The following is a 17284-nucleotide window of genomic DNA, read 5'->3' on the forward strand; positions in this document are numbered from 1 at the left end:
ACAAGCATGGCAGGCATGCACAAAGGTGAGTGCTCTCTGTGAGCCTTGCGGTGTGAGGTGGTGTGCGTACCAGAGAAGAAAACGCACAGAGACGGGCGAGAGTGCAGGATTGGGTTTTAGAGATGGGAGTGTCGGGTGGTGGGGAAAGGCGGGTGTGTCAAGGGAGGCAGTCGGGGGTTGGTCCTAGTAGACGTATCCGGTGTTAGAGAAGAGCGGCGCTGTGCGTGCTAAGGGCCGCGCTAGAGCGCCTCCTGCCGGGAGCCACTGGGTTGGTCGACCGCGTCGGCCAGGCGTCCCGCCGGGGAAGCTAAGCAGGGGCCGCCTTGCATCCAGAGCTGGATGGGCACTAAGAGTTCCCCTGGCAAGCTCCCCGGGTGTGTTTTTTTTCCCTTCCCGCCCCGCACCTTCGCACACACTGACTCAGTGAGAGCTTTTTTATTCTCTTTGCCTGCTGCTTTTCTTTGTTCTTTTCCCGGACTCGTCGCCCGCGAGCCTCCAGCAGGACTGCTCCGGCTCCGGAGTGCACCTGCGCCAGCCCCTCGGCACCTGCTCCGCCTGAAGAGTGCCCAGGGCTGCCTTAGCAGAACTCGCAGTTACACCACTAACACAAAAGTCTCGCTCGCTTTCATAGGTCGTTTCTGGAGCAGAACAAACGGAAGTATTTAGTGATGCAGCTGTCCCCCGTCAAGAGATACATCCATAGCTATCCTTGTACGTATTCTGGGTGTAAGTTGAACAGAGCTCTTGGGGTCTGGGTGGGGATGGGGCTTGCTGTGCCTGTGTTTCTTTGCTTTACAGGGCTGCCCACTTTGACATGTAGGAAAGACAGGGTTTTCCCTTTCAGGAGAGGTGCCTTGCCAGTGATGTTGTTGACATTGTCAGTTGAATTTGTACCTGCCTTGTAATGATATATGCTCCTCTGTGCTGAATAAAGGCTTTCTTTTTGCTCCCTACTCTGTTCTGTTATGCAAGTGCCCAAGTGTATAATGTGTCCCTGGCCTGGGAGTAGAATAGTTCTGCTCCGCTTCCTGTCCGGCTTCAGCTTTTCCATGTGTGTTGCACTTATCTACTGCCCGTGTCTACATGAGACATAAGCCAAAAGGTTGCTGTTCTTCGGTGTGCAGGCAGATTCTAAGCTGGATTATTGAAGTTATGACACAGAACTGGATTGTCAGAAAATAGATGAGTTAGGCTTCATGATAGAAATGTCAGGTTATATGGTTTAAGAGCACCTTCAGGGTTAGAGATTAGTTGGTATTTTTGTTTGTTTTTGGTTTTTTGGGTTTTTTTTTAATTATTTTTTCCCATGCCTTGTGGCCCGAATTTGCAAGCAGGAGTTGTCGGGGTGCTGTGTGCAGCTGGGTCAGCTGAACCGAGAGCTCTGTGATCGGCTCGCTAGGGCTGCTGTGCTGGTCCGTGCGGGCGGCGGGCTGTTGGGAGGCGGGAGCGAGTGTGCGCAAAGAGTTCCCCTGTCCTGCTCCCCGATGTTTTTCCTTCCGACCCCGGAGCTTCGGCCGCACTGTCAGAGCTCCGTTTTATTTTCTTTGGCTGCTTGGGTTTGTTTTTTTTTTTCCCGTGCCTTGTGGCCCGGAATGTGCAAGCAGGAGTTGTCGGGGTGGTGTGTGCGTCTGGGTCAGCTGCAGCGAGAGCTCTGTGATCGGCTCGCTGGGGCTGCTGTGGTGGTCCGTGCGGGCGGTGTCGGTTGGGAGGCGGGCGCGAGCGGCGAGGTGGAGTGGTCTGGTGGGAGGCGGCGTGGTGCGTGGGTGCGTGTGTGTGTGTGCGTGTGGTGTGGCTGGGGCGTAGTGGTGCGAGTGAGTGTGTCGGTGTGAGGTGGTGCGGTGAGCGCAGGAGATGGCTGTTAGTGGTGGGCGAGGGTGCGTGTTTGTGGTTTTGGGGGGGGTGAGTGTCGGGTGTGTGGAGGGCGGCGGTCGGGGGCTGGTGCTGGTAGTCCTTTGGGTAGCGAGTGGAGAGCGGCGCGGTGCGTGCTAAGGGCCGCGCTAGAGCGCCTCCTGTCGGGAGCCACTGGGTTGGTCGACCGCGTCGGCCAGGCGTCCCGCCGGGGAAGCTAAGCAGGGGCCGCCTTGCATCCAGAGCTGGATGGGCACTAAGAGTTCCCCTGGCAAGCTCCCCGGGTGTGTTTTTTTTCCCTTCCCGCCCCGCACCTTCGCACACACTGACTCAGTGAGAGCTTTTTTATTCTCTTTGCCTGCTGCTTTTCTTTGTTCTTTTCCCGGACTCGTCGCCCGCGAGCCTCCAGCAGGACTGCTCCGGCTCCGGAGTGCACCTGCGCCAGCCCCTCGGCACCTGCTCCGCCTGAAGAGTGCCCAGGGCTGCCTTAGCAGAACTCGCAGTTACACCACTAACACAAAAGTCTCGCTCGCTTTCATAGGTCGTTTCTGGAGCAGAACAAACGGAAGTATTTAGTGATGCAGCTGTCCCCCGTCAAGAGATACATCCATAGCTATCCTTGTACGTATTCTGGGTGTAAGTTGAACAGAGCTCTTGGGGTCTGGGTGGGGATGGGGCTTGCTGTGCCTGTGTTTCTTTGCTTTACAGGGCTGCCCACTTTGACATGTAGGAAAGACAGGGCGAGGCTGCGGGGTTGTTTTCTGTGGGGGAGTGTCGGGTGCTGGGGAAAGGAGAGTCTGTTAGGGCCGGCGATCTGGGGATGAGACCAGTAGGTTGCAGGTGGGGAACGGCGCTGTGTGTGCTAAGGGCCGCACTATAGCGCCTCCCCTCGGTAGCCATTGGCCAAGCGTCCCTCCAGGGAAGCTCATCAGCGGCCGCCGCGAGTTCGAGTCCCGCATATGCACAAAGAGATCCCCTGGCAAAAGCCTCCCCGATGTTGTTTCCCTGTCGCCCCGCACCTTCAGCCACACCGACTGAGCTCTTTTTTGTTTGTTTTTTTCTTTCTTTTTTTTTTTTTTGGTTGCTGTTGTTAGCTGGCTGCTTGGTGTTTTGATATTTTTTGTTCTTTTTCGTGCGTCGTCGCCCGGAAGCTCCATGCAGGGTTTCTTGGGGTGCTGTGTGCAGCCGGGACAGTCGGTGGAGCTGGGTCAGCTGAACCGAGAGCTCTGTGATCGGCTCCCTAGGGCTGCTGTGCTGGTCCGTGCGGGCGGCGGGCTGTTGGGAGGCGGGAGCGAGTGTGCGCAAAGAGTTCCCCTGTCCTGCTCCCCGATGTTTTTCCCTCTGACCCCGCAGCTTCGGCCGCACTGTCAGAGCTCCGTTTTATTTTCTTTGGCTGCTTGGGTTTTTTTGTTTGTTTGGTTTTTCCCCGTGCCTTGTGGCCCGGAATGTGCAAGCAGGAGTTGTCGGGGTAGTGTGTGCGTCTGGGTCAGCTGCAGCGAGAGCTCTGTGATCGGCTCGCTGGGGCTGCTGTGGTGGTCCGTGCGGGCGGTGTCGGTTGGGAGGCGGGCGCGAGCGGCGAGGTGGAGTGGTCTGGTGGGAGGCGGCGTGGTGCGTGGGTGCGTGTGTGTGTGTGCGTGCGTGTGGTGTGGCTGGGGCGTAGTGGTGCGAGTGAGTGTGTCGGTGTGAGGTGGTGCGGTGAGCGTAGGAGATGGCTGTTAGTGGTGGGCGAGGGTGCGTGTTTGTGTTTTGGGGGGAGTGAGTGTCGGGTGTGTGGAGGGCGGCGGTCGGGGGCTGGTGCTGGTAGTCCTTTGGGTAGCGAGTGGAGAGCGGCGCGGTGCGTGCTAAGGGCCGCGCTAGAGCGCCTCCTGTCGGGAGCCACTGGGTTGGTCGACCGCGTCGGCCAGGCGTCCCGCCGGGGAAGCTAAGCAGGGGCCGCCTTGCATCCAGAGCTGGATGGGCACTAAGAGTTCCCCTGGCAAGCTCCCCGGGTGTGTTTTTTTTTCCCTTCCCGCCCCGCACCTTCGCACACACTGACTCAGTGAGAGCTTTTTTATTCTCTTTGCCTGCTGCTTTTCTTTGTTCTTTTCCCGGACTCGTCGCCCGCGAGCCTCCAGCAGGACTGCTCCGGCTCCGGAGTGCACCTGCGCCAGCCCCTCGGCACCTGCTCCACCTGAAGAGTGCCCAGGGCTGCCTTAGCAGAACTCACACCACTAACACAAAAGTCTCTCTCGCTTTCATAGGTCGTTTCTGGAGCAGAACAAACGGAAGTATTTAGTGATGCAGCTGTCCCCCGTCAAGAGATACATCCATAGCTATCCTTGTACGTATTCTGGGTGTAAGTTGAACAGAGCTCTTGGGGTCTGGGTGGGGATGGGGCTTGCTGTGCCTGTGTTTCTTTGCTTTACAGGGCTGCCCACTTTGACATGTAGGAAAGACAGGGCGAGGCTGCGGGGTTGTTTTCTGTGGGGGAGTGTCGGGTGCTGGGGAAAGGAGAGTCTGTTAGGGCCGGCGATCTGGGGATGAGACCAGTAGGTTGCAGGTGGGGAACGGCGCTGTGTGTGCTAAGGGCCGCACTATAGCGCCTCCCCTCGGTAGCCATTGGCCAAGCGTCCCTCCAGGGAAGCTCATCAGCGGCCGCCGCGAGTTCGAGTCCCGCATATGCACAAAGAGATCCCCTGGCAAAAGCCTCCCCGATGTTGTTTCCCTGTCGCCCCGCACCTTCAGCCACACCGACTGAGCTCTTTTTTGTTTGTTTTTTTCTTTCTTTTTTTTTTTTTTGGTTGCTGTTGTTAGCTGGCTGCTTGGTGTTTTGTTATTTTTTGTTCTTTTTCGTGCGTCGTCGCCCGGAAGCTCCATGCAGGGTTTCTTGGGGTGCTGTGTGCAGCCGGGACAGTCGGTGGAGCTGGGTCAGCTGAACCGAGAGCTCTGTGATCGGCTCGCTAGGGCTGCTGTGCTGGTCCGTGCGGGCGGCGGGCTGTTGGGAGGCGGGAGCGAGTGTGCGCAAAGAGTTCCCCTGTCCTGCTCCCCGATGTTTTTCCTTCCGACCCCGGAGCTTCGGCCGCACTGTCAGAGCTCCGTTTTATTTTCTTTGGCTGCTTGGGTTTGTTTTTTTTTTTCCCGTGCCTTGTGGCCCGGAATGTGCAAGCAGGAGTTGTCGGGGTGGTGTGTGCGTCTGGGTCAGCTGCAGCGAGAGCTCTGTGATCGGCTCGCTGGGGCTGCTGTGGTGGTCCGTGCGGGCGGTGTCTGTTGGGAGGCGGGCGCGAGCGGCGAGGTGGAGTGGTCTGGTGGGAGGCGGCGTGGTGCGTGGGTGCGTGTGTGTGTGTGCGTGTGGTGTGGCTGGGGCGTAGTGGTGCGAGTGAGTGTGTCGGTGTGAGGTGGTGCGGTGAGCGCAGGAGATGGCTGTTAGTGGTGGGCGAGGGTGCGTGTTTGTGTTTTTGGGGGGGGTGAGTGTCGGGTGTGTGGAGGGCGGCGGTCGGGGGCTGGTGCTGGTAGTCCTTTGGGTAGCGAGTGGAGAGCGGCGCGGTGCGTGCTAAGGGCCGCGCTAGAGCGCCTCCTGCCGGGAGCCACTGGGTTGGTCGACCGCGTCGGCCAGGCGTCCCGCCGGGGAAGCTAAGCAGGGGCCGCCTTGCATCCAGAGCTGGATGGGCACTAAGAGTTCCCCTGGCAAGCTCTCCCCGGGTGTGTTTTTTTTCCCTTCCCGCCCCGCACCTTCGCACACACTGACTCAGTGAGAGCTTTTTTATTCTCTTTGCCTGCTGCTTTTCTTTGTTCTTTTCCCGGACTCGTCGCCCGCGAGCCTCCAGCAGGACTGCTCCGGCTCCGGAGTGCACCTGCGCCAGCCCCTCGGCACCTGCTCCACCTGAAGAGTGCCCAGGGCTGCCTTAGCAGAACTCACACCACTAACACAAAAGTCTCTCTCGCTTTCATAGGTCGTTTCTGGAGCAGAACAAACGGAAGTATTTAGTGATGCAGCTGTCCCCCGTCAAGAGATACATCCATAGCTATCCTTGTACGTATTCTGGGTGTAAGTTGAACAGAGCTCTTGGGGTCTGGGTGGGGATGGGGCTTGCTGTGCCTGTGTTTCTTTGCTTTACAGGGCTGCCCACTTTGACATGTAGGAAAGACAGGGCGAGGCTGCGGGGTTGTTTTCTGTGGGGGAGTGTCGGGTGCTGGGGAAAGGAGAGTCTGTTAGGGCCGGCGATCTGGGGATGAGACCAGTAGGTTGCAGGTGGGGAACGGCGCTGTGTGTGCTAAGGGCCGCACTATAGCGCCTCCCCTCGGTAGCCATTGGCCAAGCGTCCCTCCAGGGAAGCTCATCAGCGGCCGCCGCGAGTTCGAGTCCCGCATATGCACAAAGAGATCCCCTGGCAAAAGCCTCCCCGATGTTGTTTCCCTGTCGCCCCGCACCTTCAGCCACACCGACTGAGCTCTTTTTTGTTTGTTTTTTTCTTTCTTTTTTTTTTTTTTGGTTGCTGTTGTTAGCTGGCTGCTTGGTGTTTTGTTATTTTTTGTTCTTTTTCGTGCGTCGTCGCCCGGAAGCTCCATGCAGTGTTTCTTGGGGTGCTGTGTGCAGCCGGGACAGTCGGTGGAGCTGGGTCAGCTGAACCGAGAGCTCTGTGATCGGCTCGCTAGGGCTGCTGTGCTGGTCCGTGCGGGCGGCGGGCTGTTGGGAGGCGGGAGCGAGTGTGCGCAAAGAGTTCCCCTGTCCTGCTCCCCGATGTTTTTCCTTCCGACCCCGGAGCTTCGGCCGCACTGTCAGAGCTCCGTTTTATTTTCTTTGGCTGCTTGGGTTTGTTTTTTTTTTTTCCCGTGCCTTGTGGCCCGGAATGTGCAAGCAGGAGTTGTCGGGGTGGTGTGTGCGTCTGGGTCAGCTGCAGCGAGAGCTCTGTGATCGGCTCGCTGGGGCTGCTGTGGTGGTCCGTGCGGGCGGTGTCGGTTGGGAGGCGGGCGCGAGCGGCGAGGTGGAGTGGTCTGGTGGGAGGCGGCGTGGTGCGTGGGTGCGTGTGTGTGTGTGCGTGTGGTGTGGCTGGGGCGTAGTGGTGCGAGTGAGTGTGTCGGTGTGAGGTGGTGCGGTGAGCGCAGGAGATGGCTGTTAGTGGTGGGCGAGGGTGCGTGTTTGTGTTTTGGGGGGGGTGAGTGTCGGGTGTGTGGAGGGCGGCGGTCGGGGGCTGGTGCTGGTAGTCCTTTGGGTAGCGAGTGGAGAGCGGCGCGGTGCGTGCTAAGGGCCGCGCTAGAGCGCCTCCTGCCGGGAGCCACTGGGTTGGTCGACCGCGTCGGCCAGGCGTCCCGCCGGGGAAGCTAAGCAGGGGCCGCCTTGCATCCAGAGCTGGATGGGCACTAAGAGTTCCCCTGGCAAGCTCCCCGGGTGTGTTTTTTTTCCCTTCCCGCCCCGCACCTTCGCACACACTGACTCAGTGAGAGCTTTTTTATTCTCTTTGCCTGCTGCTTTTCTTTGTTCTTTTCCCGGACTCGTCGCCCGCGAGCCTCCAGCAGGACTGCTCCGGCTCCGGAGTGCACCTGCGCCAGCCCCTCGGCACCTGCTCCGCCTGAAGAGTGCCCAGGGCTGCCTTAGCAGAACTCGCAGTTACACCACTAACACAAAAGTCTCGCTCGCTTTCATAGGTCGTTTCTGGAGCAGAACAAACGGAAGTATTTAGTGATGCAGCTGTCCCCCGTCAAGAGATACATCCATAGCTATCCTTGTACGTATTCTGGGTGTAAGTTGAACAGAGCTCTTGGGGTCTGGGTGGGGATGGGGCTTGCTGTGCCTGTGTTTCTTTGCTTTACAGGGCTGCCCACTTTGACCTGTAGGAAAGACAGGGTTTTCCCTTTCAGGAGAGGTGCCTTGCCAGTGATGTTGTTGACGTTATCAGTTGAATTTGTACCTGCCTTGTAATGATATATGCTCCTCTGTGCTGAATAAAGGCTTTCTTTTTGCTCCCTACTCTGTTCTGTTATGCAAGTGCCCAAGTGTATAATGTGTCCCTGGCCTGGGAGTAGAATAGTTCTGCTCCGCTTCCTGTCCGGCTTCAGCTTTTCCATGTGTGTTGCACTTATCTACTGCCCGTGTCTACATGAGACATAAGCCAAAAGGTTGCTGTTCTTCGGTGTGCAGGCAGATTCTAAGCTGGATTATTGAAGTGATGACACAAGAACTGGATTGTCAGAAAATAGATGAGTTAGGCTTCATGATAGAAATGTCAGGTTATATGGTTTAAGAGCACCTTCAGGGTTAGAGATTAGTTGGTGTTTTTGTTTGTTTTTGGTTTTTTGGTTTTTTTTTTAATTATTTTTTCCCATGCCTTGTGGCCCGAATTTGCAAGCAGGAGTTGTCGGGGTGCTGTGTGCAGCTGGGTCAGCTGAACCGAGAGCTCTGTGATCGGCTCGCTAGGGCTGCTGTGCTGGTCCGTGCGGGCGGCGGGCTGTTGGGAGGCGGGAGCGAGTGTGCGCAAAGAGTTCCCCTGTCCTGCTCCCCGATGTTTTTCCTTCCGACCCCGGAGCTTCGGCCGCACTGTCAGAGCTCCGTTTTATTTTCTTTGGCTGCTTGGGTTTGTTTTTTTTTTTCCCGTGCCTTGTGGCCCGGAATGTGCAAGCAGGAGTTGTCGGGGTGGTGTGTGCGTCTGGGTCAGCTGCAGCGAGAGCTCTGTGATCGGCTCGCTGGGGCTGCTGTGGTGGTCCGTGCGGGCGGTGTCTGTTGGGAGGCGGGCGCGAGCGGCGAGGTGGAGTGGTCTGGTGGGAGGCGGCGTGGTGCGTGGGTGCGTGTGTGTGTGTGCGTGTGGTGTGGCTGGGGCGTAGTGGTGCGAGTGAGTGTGTCGGTGTGAGGTGGTGCGGTGAGCGCAGGAGATGGCTGTTAGTGGTGGGCGAGGGTGCGTGTTTGTGTTTTTGGGGGGGGTGAGTGTCGGGTGTGTGGAGGGCGGCGGTCGGGGGCTGGTGCTGGTAGTCCTTTGGGTGGCGAGTGGAGAGCGGCGCGGTGCGTGCTGAGGGCCGCGCTAGAGCGCCTCCTGCCGGGAGCCACTGGGTTGGTCGACCGCGTCGGCCAGGCGTCCCGCCGGGGAAGCTAAGCAGGGGCCGCCTTGCATCCAGAGCTGGATGGGCACTAAGAGTTCCCCTGGCAAGCTCCCCGGGTGTGTTTTTTTTCCCTTCCCGCCCCGCACCTTCGCACACACTGACTCAGTGAGAGCTTTTTTATTCTCTTTGCCTGCTGCTTTTCTTTGTTCTTTTCCCGGACTCGTCGCCCGCGAGCCTCCAGCAGGACTGCTCCGGCTCCGGAGTGCACCTGCGCCAGCCCCTCGGCACCTGCTCCGCCTGAAGAGTGCCCAGGGCTGCCTTAGCAGAACTCGCAGTTACACCACTAACACAAAAGTCTCGCTCGCTTTCATAGGTCGTTTCTGGAGCAGAACAAACGGAAGTATTTAGTGATGCAGCTGTCCCCCGTCAAGAGATACATCCATAGCTATCCTTGTACGTATTCTGGGTGTAAGTTGAACAGAGCTCTTGGGGTCTGGGTGGGGATGGGGCTTGCTGTGCCTGTGTTTCTTTGCTTTACAGGGCTGCCCACTTTGACATGTAGGAAAGACAGGGCGAGGCTGCGGGGTTGTTTTCTGTGGGGGAGTGTCGGGTGCTGGGGAAAGGAGAGTCTGTTAGGGCCGGCGATCTGGGGATGAGACCAGTAGGTTGCAGGTGGGGAACGGCGCTGTGTGTGCTAAGGGCCGCACTATAGCGCCTCCCCTCGGTAGCCATTGGCCAAGCGTCCCTCCAGGGAAGCTCATCAGCGGCCGCCGCGAGTTCGAGTCCCGCATATGCACAAAGAGATCCCCTGGCAAAAGCCTCCCCGATGTTGTTTCCCTGTCGCCCCGCACCTTCAGCCACACCGACTGAGCTCTTTTTTGTTTGTTTTTTTCTTTCTTTTTTTTTTTTTTGGTTGCTGTTGTTAGCTGGCTGCTTGGTGTTTTGTTATTTTTTGTTCTTTTTCGTGCGTCGTCGCCCGGAAGCTCCATGCAGTGTTTCTTGGGGTGCTGTGTGCAGCCGGGACAGTCGGTGGAGCTGGGTCAGCTGAACCGAGAGCTCTGTGATCGGCTCGCTAGGGCTGCTGTGCTGGTCCGTGCGGGCGGCGGGCTGTTGGGAGGCGGGAGCGAGTGTGCGCAAAGAGTTCCCCTGTCCTGCTCCCCGATGTTTTTCCTTCCGACCCCGGAGCTTCGGCCGCACTGTCAGAGCTCCGTTTTATTTTCTTTGGCTGCTTGGGTTTTTTTGTTTGTTTGTTTGGTTTTTCCCCGTGCCTTGTGGCCCGGAATGTGCAAGCAGGAGTTGTCGGGGTGGTGTGTGCGTCTGGGTCAGCTGCAGCGAGAGCTCTGTGATCGGCTCGCTGGGGCTGCTGTGGTGGTCCGTGCGGGCGGTGTCGGTTGGGAGGCGGGCGCGAGCGGCGAGGTGGAGTGGTCTGGTGGGAGGCGGCGTGGTGCGTGGGTGCGTGTGTGTGTGTGCGTGTGGTGTGGCTGGGGCGTAGTGGTGCGAGTGAGTGTGTCGGTGTGAGGTGGTGCGGTGAGCGCAGGAGATGGCTGTTAGTGGTGGGCGAGGGTGCGTGTTTGTGTTTTGGGGGGGGTGAGTGTCGGGTGTGTGGAGGGCGGCGGTCGGGGGCTGGTGCTGGTAGTCCTTTGGGTAGCGAGTGGAGAGCGGCGCGGTGCGTGCTAAGGGCCGCGCTAGAGCGCCTCCTGCCGGGAGCCACTGGGTTGGTCGACCGCGTCGGCCAGGCGTCCCGCCGGGGAAGCTAAGCAGGGGCCGCCTTGCATCCAGAGCTGGATGGGCACTAAGAGTTCCCCTGGCAAGCTCCCCGGGTGTGTTTTTTTTCCCTTCCCGCCCCGCACCTTCGCACACACTGACTCAGTGAGAGCTTTTTTATTCTCTTTGCCTGCTGCTTTTCTTTGGTCTTTTCCCGGACTCGTCGCCCGCGAGCCTCCAGCAGGACTGCTCCGGCTCCGGAGTGCACCTGCGCCAGCCCCTCGGCACCTGCTCCGCCTGAAGAGTGCCCAGGGCTGCCTTAGCAGAACTCGCAGTTACACCACTAACACAAAAGTCTCGCTCGCTTTCATAGGTCGTTTCTGGAGCAGAACAAACGGAAGTATTTAGTGATGCAGCTGTCCCCCGTCAAGAGATACATCCATAGCTATCCTTGTACGTATTCTGGGTGTAAGTTGAACAGAGCTCTTGGGGTCTGGGTGGGGATGGGGCTTGCTGTGCCTGTGTTTCTTTGCTTTACAGGGCTGCCCACTTTGACCTGTAGGAAAGACAGGGTTTTCCCTTTCAGGAGAGGTGCCTTGCCAGTGATGTTGTTGACATTGTCAGTTGAATTTGTACCTGCCTTGTAATGATATATGCTCCTCTGTGCTGAATAAAGGCTTTCTTTTTGCTCCCTACTCTGTTCTGTTATGCAAGTGCCCAAGTGTATAATGTGTCCCTGGCCTGGGAGAAGAATAGTTCTGCTCCGCTTCCTGTCCGGCTTCAGCTTTTCCATGTGTGTTGCACTTATCTACTGCCCGTGTCTACATGAGACATAAGCCAAAAGGTTGCTGTTCTTCGGTGTGCAGGCAGATTCTAAGCTGGATTATTGAAGTGATGACACAGAACTGGATTGTCAGAAAATAGATGAGTTAGGCTTCATGATAGAAATGTCAGGTTATATGGTTTAAGAGCACCTTCAGGGTTAGAGATTAGTTGGTGTTTTTGTTTGTTGTTGTTTTTTTTTTTTTTTAAATAATTTTTCCATGCCTTGTGGCCCGAATTTGCAAGCAGGAGTTGTCGGGGTGCTGTGTGCAGCTGGGTCAGCTGAACCGAGAGCTCTGTGATCGGCTCGCTAGGGCTGCTGTGCTGGTCCGTGCGGGCGGCGGGCTGTTGGGAGGCGGGAGCGAGTGTGCGCAAAGAGTTCCCCTGTCCTGCTCCCCGATGTTTTTCCTTCCGACCCCGGAGCTTCGGCCGCACTGTCAGAGCTCCGTTTTATTTTCTTTGGCTGCTTGGGTTTGTTTTTTTTTTTCCCGTGCCTTGTGGCCCGGAATGTGCAAGCAGGAGTTGTCGGGGTAGTGTGTGCGTCTGGGTCAGCTGCAGCGAGAGCTCTGTGATCGGCTCGCTGGGGCTGCTGTGGTGGTCCGTGCGGGCGGTGTCGGTTGGGAGGCGGGCGCGAGCGGCGAGGTGGAGTGGTCTGGTGGGAGGCGGCGTGGTGCGTGGGTGCGTGTGTGTGTGTGCGTGTGGTGTGGCTGGGGCGTAGTGGTGCGAGTGAGTGTGTCGGTGTGAGGTGGTGCGGTGAGCGCAGGAGATGGCTGTTAGTGGTGGGCGAGGGTGCGTGTTTGTGTTTTTGGGGGGGGTGAGTGTCGGGTGTGTGGAGGGCGGCGGTCGGGGGCTGGTGCTGGTAGTCCTTTGGGTAGCGAGTGGAGAGCGGCGCGGTGCGTGCTAAGGGCCGCGCTAGAGCGCCTCCTGCCGGGAGCCACTGGGTTGGTCGACCGCGTCGGCCAGGCGTCCCGCCGGGGAAGCTAAGCAGGGGCCGCCTTGCATCCAGAGCTGGATGGGCACTAAGAGTTCCCCTGGCAAGCTCCCCGGGTGTGTTTTTTTTCCCTTCCCGCCCCGCACCTTCGCACACACTGACTCAGTGAGAGCTTTTTTATTCTCTTTGCCTGCTGCTTTTCTTTGTTCTTTTCCCGGACTCGTCGCCCGCGAGCCTCCAGCAGGACTGCTCCGGCTCCGGAGTGCACCTGCGCCAGCCCCTCGGCACCTGCTCCACCTGAAGAGTGCCCAGGGCTGCCTTAGCAGAACTCACACCACTAACACAAAAGTCTCGCTCGCTTTCATAGGTCGTTTCTGGAGCAGAACAAACGGAAGTATTTAGTGATGCAGCTGTCCCCCGTCAAGAGATACATCCATAGCTATCCTTGTACGTATTCTGGGTGTAAGTTGAACAGAGCTCTGGGGGTCTGGGTGGGGATGGGGCTTGCTGTGCCTGTGTTTCTTTGCTTTACAGGGCTGCCCACTTTGACATGTAGGAAAGACAGGGCGAGGCTGCGGGGTTGTTTTCTGTGGGGGAGTGTCGGGTGCTGGGGAAAGGAGAGTCTGTTAGGGCCGGCGATCTGGGGATGAGACCAGTAGGTTGCAGGTGGGGAACGGCGCTGTGTGTGCTAAGGGCCGCACTATAGCGCCTCCCCTCGGTAGCCATTGGCCAAGCGTCCCTCCAGGGAAGCTCATCAGCGGCCGCCGCGAGTTCGAGTCCCGCATATGCACAAAGAGATCCCCTGGCAAAAGCCTCCCCGATGTTGTTTCCCTGTCGCCCCGCACCTTCAGCCACACCGACTGAGCTCTTTTTTGTTTGTTTTTTTCTTTCTTTTTTTTTTTTTTGGTTGCTGTTGTTAGCTGGCTGCTTGGTGTTTTGTTATTTTTTGTTCTTTTTCGTGCGTCGTCGCCCGGAAGCTCCATGCAGTGTTTCTTGGGGTGCTGTGTGCAGCCGGGACAGTCGGTGGAGCTGGGTCAGCTGAACCGAGAGCTCTGTGATCGGCTCGCTAGGGCTGCTGTGCTGGTCCGTGCGGGCGGCGGGCTGTTGGGAGGCGGGAGCGAGTGTGCGCAAAGAGTTCCCCTGTCCTGCTCCCCGATGTTTTTCCTTCCGACCCCGGAGCTTCGGCCGCACTGTCAGAGCTCCGTTTTATTTTCTTTGGCTGCTTGGGTTTGTTTTTTTTTTTCCCGTGCCTTGTGGCCCGGAATGTGCAAGCAGGAGTTGTCGGGGTGGTGTGTGCGTCTGGGTCAGCTGCAGCGAGAGCTCTGTGATCGGCTCGCTGGGGCTGCTGTGGTGGTCCGTGCGGGCGGTGTCGGTTGGGAGGCGGGCGCGAGCGGCGAGGTGGAGTGGTCTGGTGGGAGGCGGCGTGGTGCGTGGGTGCGTGTGTGTGTGTGCGTGTGGTGTGGCTGGGGCGTAGTGGTGCGAGTGAGTGTGTCGGTGTGAGGTGGTGCGGTGAGCGCAGGAGATGGCTGTTAGTGGTGGGCGAGGGTGCGTGTTTGTGTTTTTGGGGGGGGTGAGTGTCGGGTGTGTGGAGGGCGGCGGTCGGGGGCTGGTGCTGGTAGTCCTTTGGGTAGCGAGTGGAGAGCGGCGCGGTGCGTGCTAAGGGCCGCGCTAGAGCGCCTCCTGCCGGGAGCCACTGGGTTGGTCGACCGCGTCGGCCAGGCGTCCCGCCGGGGAAGCTAAGCAGGGGCCGCCTTGCATCCAGAGCTGGATGGGCACTAAGAGTTCCCCTGGCAAGCTCCCCGGGTGTGTTTTTTTTCCCTTCCCGCCCCGCACCTTCGCACACACTGACTCAGTGAGAGCTTTTTTATTCTCTTTGCCTGCTGCTTTTCTTTGTTCTTTTCCCGGACTCGTCGCCCGCGAGCCTCCAGCAGGACTGCTCCGGCTCCGGAGTGCACCTGCGCCAGCCCCTCGGCACCTGCTCCACCTGAAGAGTGCCCAGGGCTGCCTTAGCAGAACTCACACCACTAACACAAAAGTCTCGCTCGCTTTCATAGGTCGTTTCTGGAGCAGAACAAACGGAAGTATTTAGTGATGCAGCTGTCCCCCGTCAAGAGATACATCCATAGCTATCCTTGTACGTATTCTGGGTGTAAGTTGAACAGAGCTCTTGGGGTCTGGGTGGGGATGGGGCTTGCTGTGCCTGTGTTTCTTTGCTTTACAGGGCTGCCCACTTTGACATGTAGGAAAGACAGGGCGAGGCTGCGGGGTTGTTTTCTGTGGGGGAGTGTCGGGTGCTGGGGAAAGGAGAGTCTGTTAGGGCCGGCGATCTGGGGATGAGACCAGTAGGTTGCAGGTGGGGAACGGCGCTGTGTGTGCTAAGGGCCGCACTATAGCGCCTCCCCTCGGTAGCCATTGGCCAAGCGTCCCTCCAGGGACGCTCATCAGCGGCCGCCGCGAGTTCGAGTCCCGCATATGCACAAAGAGATCCCCTGGCAAAAGCCTCCCCGATGTTGTTTCCCTGTCGCCCCGCACCTTCAGCCACACCGACTGAGCTCTTTTTTGTTTGTTTTTTTCTTTCTTTTTTTTTTTTTTGGTTGCTGTTGTTAGCTGGCTGCTTGGTGTTTTGTTATTTTTTGTTCTTTTTCGTGCGTCGTCGCCCGGAAGCTCCATGCAGTGTTTCTTGGGGTGCTGTGTGCAGCCGGGACAGTCGGTGGAGCTGGGTCAGCTGAACCGAGAGCTCTGTGATCGGCTCGCTAGGGCTGCTGTGCTGGTCCGTGCGGGCGGCGGGCTGTTGGGAGGCGGGAGCGAGTGTGCGCAAAGAGTTCCCCTGTCCTGCTCCCCGATGTTTTTCCTTCCGACCCCGGAGCTTCGGCCGCACTGTCAGAGCTCCGTTTTATTTTCTTTGGCTGCTTGGGTTTTTTTGTTTGTTTGTTTGGTTTTTCCCCGTGCCTTGTGGCCCGGAATGTGCAAGCAGGAGTTGTCGGGGTGGTGTGTGCGTCTGGGTCAGCTGCAGCGAGAGCTCTGTGATCGGCTCGCTAGGGCTGCTGTGGTGGTCCGTGCGGGCGGTGTCGGTTGGGAGGCGGGCGCGAGCGGCGAGGTGGAGTGGTCTGGTGGGAGGCGGCGTGGTGCGTGGGTGCGTGTGTGTGTGTGCGTGTGGTGTGGCTGGGGCGTAGTGGTGCGAGTGAGTGTGTCGGTGTGAGGTGGTGCGGTGAGCGCAGGAGATGGCTGTTAGTGGTGGGCGAGGGTGCGTGTTTGTGTTTTGGGGGGGGTGAGTGTCGGGTGTGTGGAGGGCGGCGGTCGGGGGCTGGTGCTGGTAGTCCTTTGGGTAGCGAGTGGAGAGCGGCGCGGTGCGTGCTAAGGGCCGCGCTAGAGCGCCTCCTGCCGGGAGCCACTGGGTTGGTCGACCGCGTCGGCCAGGCGTCCCGCCGGGGAAGCTAAGCAGGGGCCGCCTTGCATCCAGAGCTGGATGGGCACTAAGAGTTCCCCTGGCAAGCTCCCCGGGTGTGTTTTTTTTCCCTTCCCGCCCCGCACCTTCGCACACACTGACTCAGTGAGAGCTTTTTTATTCTCTTTGCCTGCTGCTTTTCTTTGTTCTTTTCCCGGACTCGTCGCCCGCGAGCCTCCAGCAGGACTGCTCCGGCTCCGGAGTGCACCTGCGCCAGCCCCTCGGCACCTGCTCCGCCTGAAGAGTGCCCAGGGCTGCCTTAGCAGAACTCGCAGTTACACCACTAACACAAAAGTCTCGCTCGCTTTCATAGGTCGTTTCTGGAGCAGAACAAACGGAAGTATTTAGTGATGCAGCTGTCCCCCGTCAAGAGATACATCCATAGCTATCCTTGTACGTATTCTGGGTGTAAGTTGAACAGAGCTCTTGGGGTCTGGGTGGGGATGGGGCTTGCTGTGCCTGTGTTTCTTTGCTTTACAGGGCTGCCCACTTTGACCTGTAGGAAAGACAGGGTTTTCCCTTTCAGGAGAGGTGCCTTGCCAGTGATGTTGTTGACGTTGTCAGTTGAATTTGTACCTGCCTTGTAATGATATATGCTCCTCTGTGCTGAATAAAGGCTTTCTTTTTGCTCCCTACTCTGTTCTGTTATGCAAGTGCCCAAGTGTATAATGTGTCCCTGGCCTGGGAGAAGAATAGTTCTGCTCCGCTTCCTGTCCGGCTTCAGCTTTTCCATGTGTGTTGCACTTATCTACTGCCCGTGTCTACATGAGACATAAGCCAAAAGGTTGCTGTTCTTCGGTGTGCAGGCAGATTCTAAGCTGGATCGTTTCAGTGTTTCTTCAGAGTCCGTCTCTAGAAGTTGTGTGGTAGATTGCTCTGGGGTTCTGAAAGCTCTTCAGAGGGGATGCTTCCTTTGCTCAGCAGCGTTTGATTCTGCTGGCCTTGAGAGGTTCGTCTCTCTTGGACTTTTTTGCTTGGTAGATGATTTTTCTTAGAGTAAAGGCATTGTAATGGTACTTGGTGAGTAAGGACAGACGGACCAGACCTGGTTTATGCTCGGGAGGGAAATGAACAACCAATCAGCCAAAGAAATGTCAGTGTTAGAAGTGTGTGTCGTGTCTGTGGCAACTCTGCTTTCACTGAGTGCTGCCGTTTGTACATAATTAAAGTGTAACTTTCCTGACCCTGCTTTCTGAGTTGAGTGCTTATTTCAGAGTAAACTTTCTTTTGGCTGCATCTGTTCTGGGAGGCCATTGAAGGCCTCTCTTGGGTGAGACATGTGAAAGGCCTATTGAGGTAGGCTATTGGAGTCCCCACTGGGAGAAGCCACTGAAAGCTCCATTTGGAGAGGTCATTGAAGGCCCTGTTGAGGAAGGCCATTGCAGTTTCCACTGTGAGAGGCCAGTGAAAATCCCATTGGGAGAGGCCCCTTTGCTTGCCAGAGATAAAGGCTCCCCTTGGTTGCCAGCACTGCCTTCCAGCCCTTTTTGTGTTGCTGGGCTTCAGCCTCTTTTTTTGTGCCAGGC

General features: G+C 57.8%; 1 long non-coding RNA gene across 1 annotated transcript; it reads left to right on the top strand.

Moving 5' to 3' along the window:
- Positions 1-206: 206 nt before the first annotated feature.
- On the top strand, positions 207-16941 carry LOC135189416 (uncharacterized). Its single transcript, XR_010308068.1, has 10 exons — positions 207-711; positions 2390-2469; positions 4089-4168; positions 5778-5857; positions 7471-7550; positions 9230-10089; positions 10934-11013; positions 12681-13540; positions 14368-14447; positions 16072-16941. It is a non-coding gene; the product is annotated as an uncharacterized LOC135189416 (long non-coding RNA).
- The last annotated feature ends 343 nt before the right edge of the window (positions 16942-17284 follow it).

This window comes from Pogoniulus pusillus, chromosome 32 (genome assembly GCF_015220805.1).
Source record: "Pogoniulus pusillus isolate bPogPus1 chromosome 32, bPogPus1.pri, whole genome shotgun sequence".
In the NCBI taxonomy this organism is placed as follows: domain Eukaryota; kingdom Metazoa; phylum Chordata; class Aves; order Piciformes; family Lybiidae; genus Pogoniulus; species Pogoniulus pusillus.